The sequence below is a fragment of the Haliotis cracherodii genome, unplaced genomic scaffold (assembly GCF_022045235.1).
Source record: "Haliotis cracherodii isolate W230 unplaced genomic scaffold, xgHalCrac1.p SCAF_32, whole genome shotgun sequence".
Classification (NCBI taxonomy): domain Eukaryota; kingdom Metazoa; phylum Mollusca; class Gastropoda; order Lepetellida; family Haliotidae; genus Haliotis; species Haliotis cracherodii.
The window spans coordinates 2011691-2020114 of NW_027266289.1; positions in this window are offsets into that span (position 1 = coordinate 2011691).

An 8424-nucleotide genomic window follows, 5' to 3' on the forward strand; every position below is an offset into this window, starting at 1 on the left:
CAATATCATTATACTCCAGCCTAGTGAATGTCAACATACGCCAGCCTAGTGAATGTCATCATACTACAGGCTAGTGAATGTCATCATACTCCAGGATAGTGAATGTCATGATACTTCAAGCAAATGAATGTCATCAGACTCCAGGATAGTGAATGTCATCATGCACCAGCCTATTGAATGTCATCATAATCCAGGCTAGTGAATGTCATCATTCTCCAGGATAGTTAATGTCATCATAATACAGGATAGTGAATGCCACCATACTCCAACCTAATGAATGTCATTATCATGCAAGATAGTGAATGTCATCATACTCCAGCTTAGTGAATGTCGTCATAATGCAGGTTAGTGCATGTCGTCATAATGCAGGCTAGTGAATGTCATCAAAATACAGGATAGTTAATGTCATCACACTCCAGCCTAGTGAATGTCATCATAGGTCAGGATAATGAATGTCATGATACTCCTGCCTGGTGAATGTCATCATAATGCAAGATAGTGAATGCCACCATACCCCAGGCTAGTTAATGTCATCATACTCCGGGATAGCGAATGTCATCATACTCCAGCTTGATGAATGTCATCAGACTCCAGGATAGTAAATGTCATCATAATCCAGCCTATTGAGTGTCATCATAATGCAGGATAGTGAATGTCATCATACTCCAGGCTAGTGAATGTAATTATAATGCAGGAAAGTGAATGCGATTATAATGCAGGATAGTGAATGTCATCATAATGCAGGATAATGAATGTCATCATACTCTAGGCTAGTGAATGTCATCATAATGCAGGATAGTGAATGTCATCATACTCCAGGCTAGTGAATGTAATTATAATGCAGGAAAGTGAATGCGATTATAATGCAGGATTGCTACATTTGTTTGTTGGTTTTTGAAGTTCCAGGGATGACAACATCTCAACAGTTAACCTCTCGTTTGACTTGTACAGGATTTACAATTTTCTATTTTAAACAGACGATTCATAGACAGCATCAAGAGTGACTATTGTTTTTCTATGGACTACTAATGGCTAGTGAGTTTAATCATAATGCAGTCTGGTGAATGTCATCATAATCCATAGTGGTGAATGTCAGCATGATGTTGGCTAGCGAATAAACATCATAAAACATGAATGTCAACATAATTTAATCTAGAGAATATCATCATCATCATCGAGGCTAGTAAATATCATCTTAATGCGGGATAGTAAATGCCATGATACTCCAGCCTAGAGTATGTCATCATAATGCAGGATAGTGAATGTAATCATAATGAAGGATAGTCAATACCATAATACTCCAGGCTAGTGAATGTCATCATAATGCAGGATAGTGAATGTAATCATAATGAAGGATAGTCAATACCATAATACTCCAGGCTAGTGAATGTCATCATAATGCAGGATATTGAATGTAATCATAATGAAGGATAGTCAATATCATTATACTCCAGCCTAGTGAATGTCATCATAATGCAAGATAGTGAATGCCATCATACTACAGGCTAGTGAATGTCATCATACTCCAGGATAGTGAATCTCATGATACTTCAAGCAAATGAATGTCATCAGACTCCAGGATAGTGAATGTCATCATGCACCAGCCTATTGAATGTCATCCTAATCCAGGCTAGTGAATGTCATCATAATGCAGGATTGCTAAAGTCCTCATAATGCAGGTTAGTGAATGTCATCATGCTCCAGGATAGTGAATGTCATCATACTCCAGGATAGTAAATGTCATCATAATGGAGGATGGTAAATGTCAACATAATCCAGGCTAGTGAACGTCATCATAATACAGGATAGTGAATGTCATCATACTCCAGGCTAGTAAATGTCATCATACTCCAGGCTAGTGAATGTCATCCTAATGCAGGATAGTGAATTGTATTGTTGTATTGTTACACCCCATGAAATGTTACTGTTCCTCTTAATGAGCTTATTTTCATCATTACCTAATAAAGCATTGCTTTTACTATGAGTGTTATATTTCTATTTGATACCCATCAATGCAATGTGAATCTGTCAAACCATAACGAAACCAGCAAGACGTTAATTTGTAAATTGGTATGGCTTTATAGCAAATCGCGGACAATATTTCATTTCAATCAGCATAACAACACTGGATCCTCGCTAATGATTACATCGGAAATTGCAACGTAAATATTATTTTTATTACAGAGCAGTAGCTGACTGTAGTACGAATTTATTGTCTTTGTTAGATACAGATAGCAATTATAAAGAGACTATCACCAGCATTTTATATGAAATATCTTAATACGAGTTGAATGAAGTAGCAACAAACACGATGGACAAACGAGACAGGATAGTCACTATTTAGAAAATAACCAGCGAGCTTTGGGGAAATATATATTTTTACAACAATATGTGATGAATAGTATAAGTCCCTTTAGATCATCCATAATTCAGAGTTTCGTGTCGGTGGGTCAAACATTTCCGCCGCTATTATGACGTCATAATGATCAACAGGCAAAACGTCCAGGAAGTGTGATTCAAAGAAGGAAAATTTACAAATCTGAATTTCACAACACACCCTCTTGTTCTTAGCCATTTTGATTTGTCAAAGTTTCCACATACCTGGAACATACCAAGTAAAATCAGTGTTTGAAATTGTCGGGTTTGGAATAGGTTCTAGCAAACAACTATTTTCTGTTAAAGTTTGGTAAACGTCCATGTCAAAAAACGTGAAATAAGCTTGCTAAAATACCATGGTGGTGATATTTATATATTGAAAAAAGAAAGCCTACTTTTACTTTATCAGAAATTTTCCTTTTACATAAAACAAGTTTTGAGTAAACGTTTTAAAATAGTTTCTGTTATGTTTGGTCTTGGCTTATATCAAAACAGCACAAAAACAAATCAATGACTCTCGTTGTTATGTTGCAAGTGATTTCGTCAGTACACTTTTCGGGAAGAACTTACAAACTGACGAAAACAATACGAGGAATATAACTGTAACAAGTTCACTAAAACAACAAGTGACGTTCTTGTTTGAAACTATGGCGTTTTTGGATGATTGATTGGTAAAGTTTTACTTTGCTGGAAGAAGTAGGGGTCACGAGTTATAGAAATAGTTGCAAAAAAACTAATTAATTTCTTAACAAACTTTATTAAAAAACATTCTGTTTTTTTATTTCAAATAAGTACATCTTATTGATAAGTAAGCAATTGCCCCAGCGAAGAATACCAAATTAAAACCTCTCCACCCCACTTGTATGTGTCTGAACTTGACCTACTCATCACCACTGTCAAAGGCTGTCAAAGGACTTGTTGACAGTCTCGGTGGTATTGACAAGTTGAATGAAGCCAGATGGCAACCCCAAAATTCAACGTTAACCTGTAGATTTGCCGGGAATGAGCCTGCTCGTACAACGTGTTTGCCTGATTGTCTTTGAGCAACCAAAGAATACATTACAGAATATGCTTTCTTCTGTATCTACCACATGTTTCACTCATGACCATTGCTAACTTATATGGCAAGGCATTCCACTAGCTTCCAGGTTTGATATCATAATAATTCTCTCTCTGTGTGTATATAATGTTTATTGATCAACCTCCTTACATTTAACATCACCACATAGTCACGTTCGGCCCAGTTTAATGACAACCCTTCCGGTGTGTTAAACACATGCCCAATGCAGTACATTTTCAACCCCAAAGTTCTATACCTCAATATTCAAAACTAAAACTTTTGCTTTGAGTCAAGATCTGACAAATTCTCCACTGGAGTAGTTGAGTAAAAGCTGATACAACGAATAATGCTGTAAGATATCTCTTACACTGATTCTTTACACTGTTTTGTTACTAAATACACAAAAATACGATTCCACTTTTACTGAAGAGAATATGGAAACGTTTAAGAATATTTTCCATAAACTAATTCACTGGCCGACGCTAAATACAGCAGACACAGGAACCGGTTGTTGTGTCAAGTTGTACTGTATCACCTGCATACATAATAATGTTTACTACAACTGTAATTTGTGTATTCAGATTACTAAAGACAAAGATAATATGTTATAATTTGGAGAGAATGTGATACCACAGCCATAATTGATGATTTCCAAAGCAGTAAGGGAAATAATATTTATCTCGCGTAAAGTCCCATCAGCTTTCAAATGAAAGTATACTCAACAACAAAAATTCCTGTGACATCAATATTTTAGTGCATTTTTCTAACAAGTAAAGTTTTGTTTTCAATATTGTAGTTCATGTATGGAATGAAGTCACAAAAACGCAACTGCTGCAGAAAAGCATGCATTCCATGCAAAAGTTGACTTTTATGCAAGCCCCATGCATTTCACTACCCAAGAATGGGTATAAAAACTTGTGCGTTAACGGGATTCCATATGCATTGTTTAGCATCGTGCTGACAACAATCATTCTGAAAAAACAACAAAATTACGCAATTATCCACGCCTGTCCGAAAATGAGCGTCTGCTAGCCATTGGTATGCTTGAAGCAGGATCGAATCAACGTGATGTTGCAAGACTCCTTCACATGAAACTTTGCCAACTCCTTTGCCATGTCCAACTCGGCCACTGACAATGTATATAATAGTATTTTTACATAAATCAACTAGCTTATAACCATGTGAGGTTGGATAGTCTTTCAACATCATTCATATAATCAACAAAATCGTTAGGGAATATATCTTCGTTAATAGAGATTGAGTTTGTTGTAATACAATCTGACAAAGTGTGTGTCCTTGTGTAGCCGGGCGTGGTATGTTGTGTCCAGCCACTGGGTTGCTGGTCAAAACATAAGGCTGTTCTTGGATGATGATGATGTTTATTACTGTGTAGCAGATGGTGGGAAGGAAGCTGGAATGAAGAGTCCTTCCTCCATAAAGAGTTCATGAAGAATATTTTAATTTAATTTAAGCCAAAAAGTAAAAAGATTAATTAATATGGCTAACTGGGGAAGCACAAGGTTAAAGCACATGGTTGAAAAATGTGTGAACTGGTAAATATTCAGAAATAACAAAGTAAATAATAATGCAATTAATTATATTTTACTTAAATGAAAAGCTGTGATACCCTTTCTATGAATATATTTGTTTCCAAAGCAGTATGGAAAGAGATAAGAATATTGAAATGCTTCTCACCTGGAAAGAAGAGTCCTCCCTCCATAAAGAGTTCATGCAGAATGCAGGAGGGCAGCTGAGAAAGGAAGTTTGAAGAAGTTGACCAAAGGGCCAATCAGAAGAAAGGTAGCATCTGACAGGTATTAAAGGAAGTCAAGATGCTTCACAGTGACATGAAGTGGTTGACATATCTAAAAATAGATAGAAGGAAGTCCAGGTTAAGCTGAAGAAATCACAGGCTGCAAAAGGGTATCAAGGTTGATGTTAGTTGGCTGACATTCAACTGCAGACAAGGACAACATATAATGAACACAGAATGAACTGATGGTGATAATAGATGAACATGTATATATGTATATAATGAATACCAGGGGGTTATAAGTGGATGGTACTTATGTGGCTAACTCATTCAGAGTTAGCACCACCACCCAGCTACACTTGCATTGAAATTCCCAATGATAAAAGTACTATTGTAGCAATCTACTGATAACTTACACACGATTTCATTGTGTATTTTTGGAAATTTTTCGCCAGAGTAATATGGCAACCCCTTTGGGGCGATATATGCGATTCCAATATAAACATACATACATATATACATATACATGGGAAGGGAGAAACCATACAGCATGTTCCGAGGATTCGGCTATTCTATGGAAATGCTGTACGTATTCATGCTTTATGGCCTGCTATACCACCTGATTTTCTTCCAGCCCTTGTAATTCTGAGTTTATAAAACATTGCATATCCAGGAATGTCAATACAATCACATTTATCTAGTTTTGTTTCAACAAAACAAAACATTTCATACTTTGTAATAAAATTCGTAAATTCAGGAATAAAAGTAATCTAGATTTCCAACCACACAGTTTAAAATGAGAACCATCACTGTTACGTGATATGAAAGCGTCTGTTGGCAAGGGCAGGTTGCTCTGTTGGTATATCATTATCTGCATGTACACGAATATGGTCACAATTAGATTCATAAGCTTTTTTGTTGTTGGATGACACATTATTGTTATGTGTAACATACACATCTCAGTGTTATCTACGCACATTTAGCGAGAAATTTACATTTTCATTTGCATTGACAGTATTAGGCCTATGTTCGTTGTATGCCTGGATATGTGTAATGTCACGGTCCTCTTCGATTCGTAGCGTTTTGTGTGGTTGTCTATCTTGGAAATGTTCAAGAACATTGGCATGCGAAGGTCTGAGTGACCACATCGACTGTCTCGAATCTTCTAACGGATTATCACCAGGGTTACACCGTCTATAGTTAATATTCAGTCTGTCAACATTTAGACTTGCCTTAAGTCGCCTGCGTTTAGCCTCTTTCAGCATAGGGAGAAACTCTCGTCGCCGTTCCACAATTTCAGATGGGAACTGTTCACTGACAACTAACTTTGTGTCGTTGACGTTTTTTTGCATTGGTTAAAACGTTCCATCTCTCATCAGACGTAGAGAATTTACCCACTATCGTACGGGTCTGTTTTCATTTTGTGGTCCCATTCTATGAACTGTCACAAGGTTAATCTCTGTGTTAGACTTCATCTCCTGCTTAACGAAGTCCTTTCGGCTCTTCACCAATCATCTACGGTGAGCCATGAAACAGGAGATTGTCTCTCATTGATCTCACTTTGAAATCCACTACAACCTCTTTCATATCCCTCTGTTGTTGGTACAAGGAGTCTACATCGTAATATATATCATCCACATCCCTACTGATTCTAGCACATTCTGACGAAGTGAAGTCTGTATGCTGTCAGCCGCTTTCGTTCTTTAGTGCTTTCAGATTTAAGTTCTAGGCTTGCTGGGACACAATTCTGGACAAGTAAAGTTTGGTTTTCAAACTTGTGATGGTCTGCTTCAGGATATTTTCCAGCAAGGTGAGTTTACCATTAATGCTGTCTACGCTCTACACCTTCTGCTGAACAAAGTGTACCATGCCAGTCGGGTAACGCATCTGATTTAACAATGTCTAGCCTAGTATTATTCGAATCAAATATCATATATCCGGGGAGGTACCAGATTCAAATTCTTCTGTAAAATGATTCAATAACCGGTCTACGTCTGATCTATAACATTCGGCAAGTAGGTGATATACTCCAGTTGACCTATTTCTTTAATACATTCCATAGAATAAATTACATAATAATGTAACTACTATATTTACTTAAATAAAGAGTACATTTATTTCTTTAACCGGATGGAAAAAATAATATTGAAATAGATCTGCCCTGTGGGGAAGAGTCCTTTCGCCATAAACAGTTCATGAAGTATGCATGTTGAGGGCAGGTGAGAAAGGAAGTTTAAAGAGAGGACCAAAGGGCCAGTCAGAAGACACGTAGCATACACACAAAGACAACAGTTAAGCACTTCTGGAAGTATGTAACACTGAAATCTCCCCGTTCGCAACAACTGCAAATTACGTGATGAAATATGTCAAGAAGGGTGTATCGTCGAAATGATAGGACAGTACAATGGCAACTGTGACGTCACAACGTAGCATGATATGCCACACATGCATTTTTTTTAAAATGTCACATCTTTTAAGAACGGTTCCGCTTAATAAGTAATTTTGTTAATTTGAGTCTGTATATCTTCATGTGGTAACTCCAATTATGATATAAAAGGTTTTGTACTTTATGTTACATGGCCTTTAATGCCAAAAACCCTGCCTGTCTATCTGTCCGTCTTTTAAAATGCAGTATCTGTACACAGTTGGGTATTATGGGTATGCATTCGACAGGCATGACCAACACACATATAGGACGTCAACTAGGGTACCATTATATGCTAACCAGCAGACTAGTACGAAAACACGAGCAAACCAATGTTGTACAGGATCTGCCACGGTCAAGGACAAGGCCCTGCTTCGGCTTGTACATCATCAACCATTTGCAACATCTCCTGTCCTGAAACACAACAATCCACTGAAAGAGTCAGGAATGAAGTCTAGAAGGGCAACCAAACGTCCCTTCCTTGCCGATCATCATTGGAGAATTCGTATAGCATGGTGTTTAGCCCAAGACATGGCGAATAAGTCCAATAAGACCTACAACCCCATATGCTGGAGATTCGGTAATGGTTTTGGGTTGCCTGTCACATGATTGTTAGATGGGTCTTGTCACCATCCAAGGAAACCTCAATGTTCATCGGTACATCTATAAATCCCTGCAACCAGTTGTTATGGCACCTTTTGACACTCGCCACCCGACCTGTGAACATGGATGACAATGCTAGGCTACATCGTTCCCGAACATTAACGGCTCTTCTCCAGAATAATGCTGTGGCGACACTGCTGCAGATCA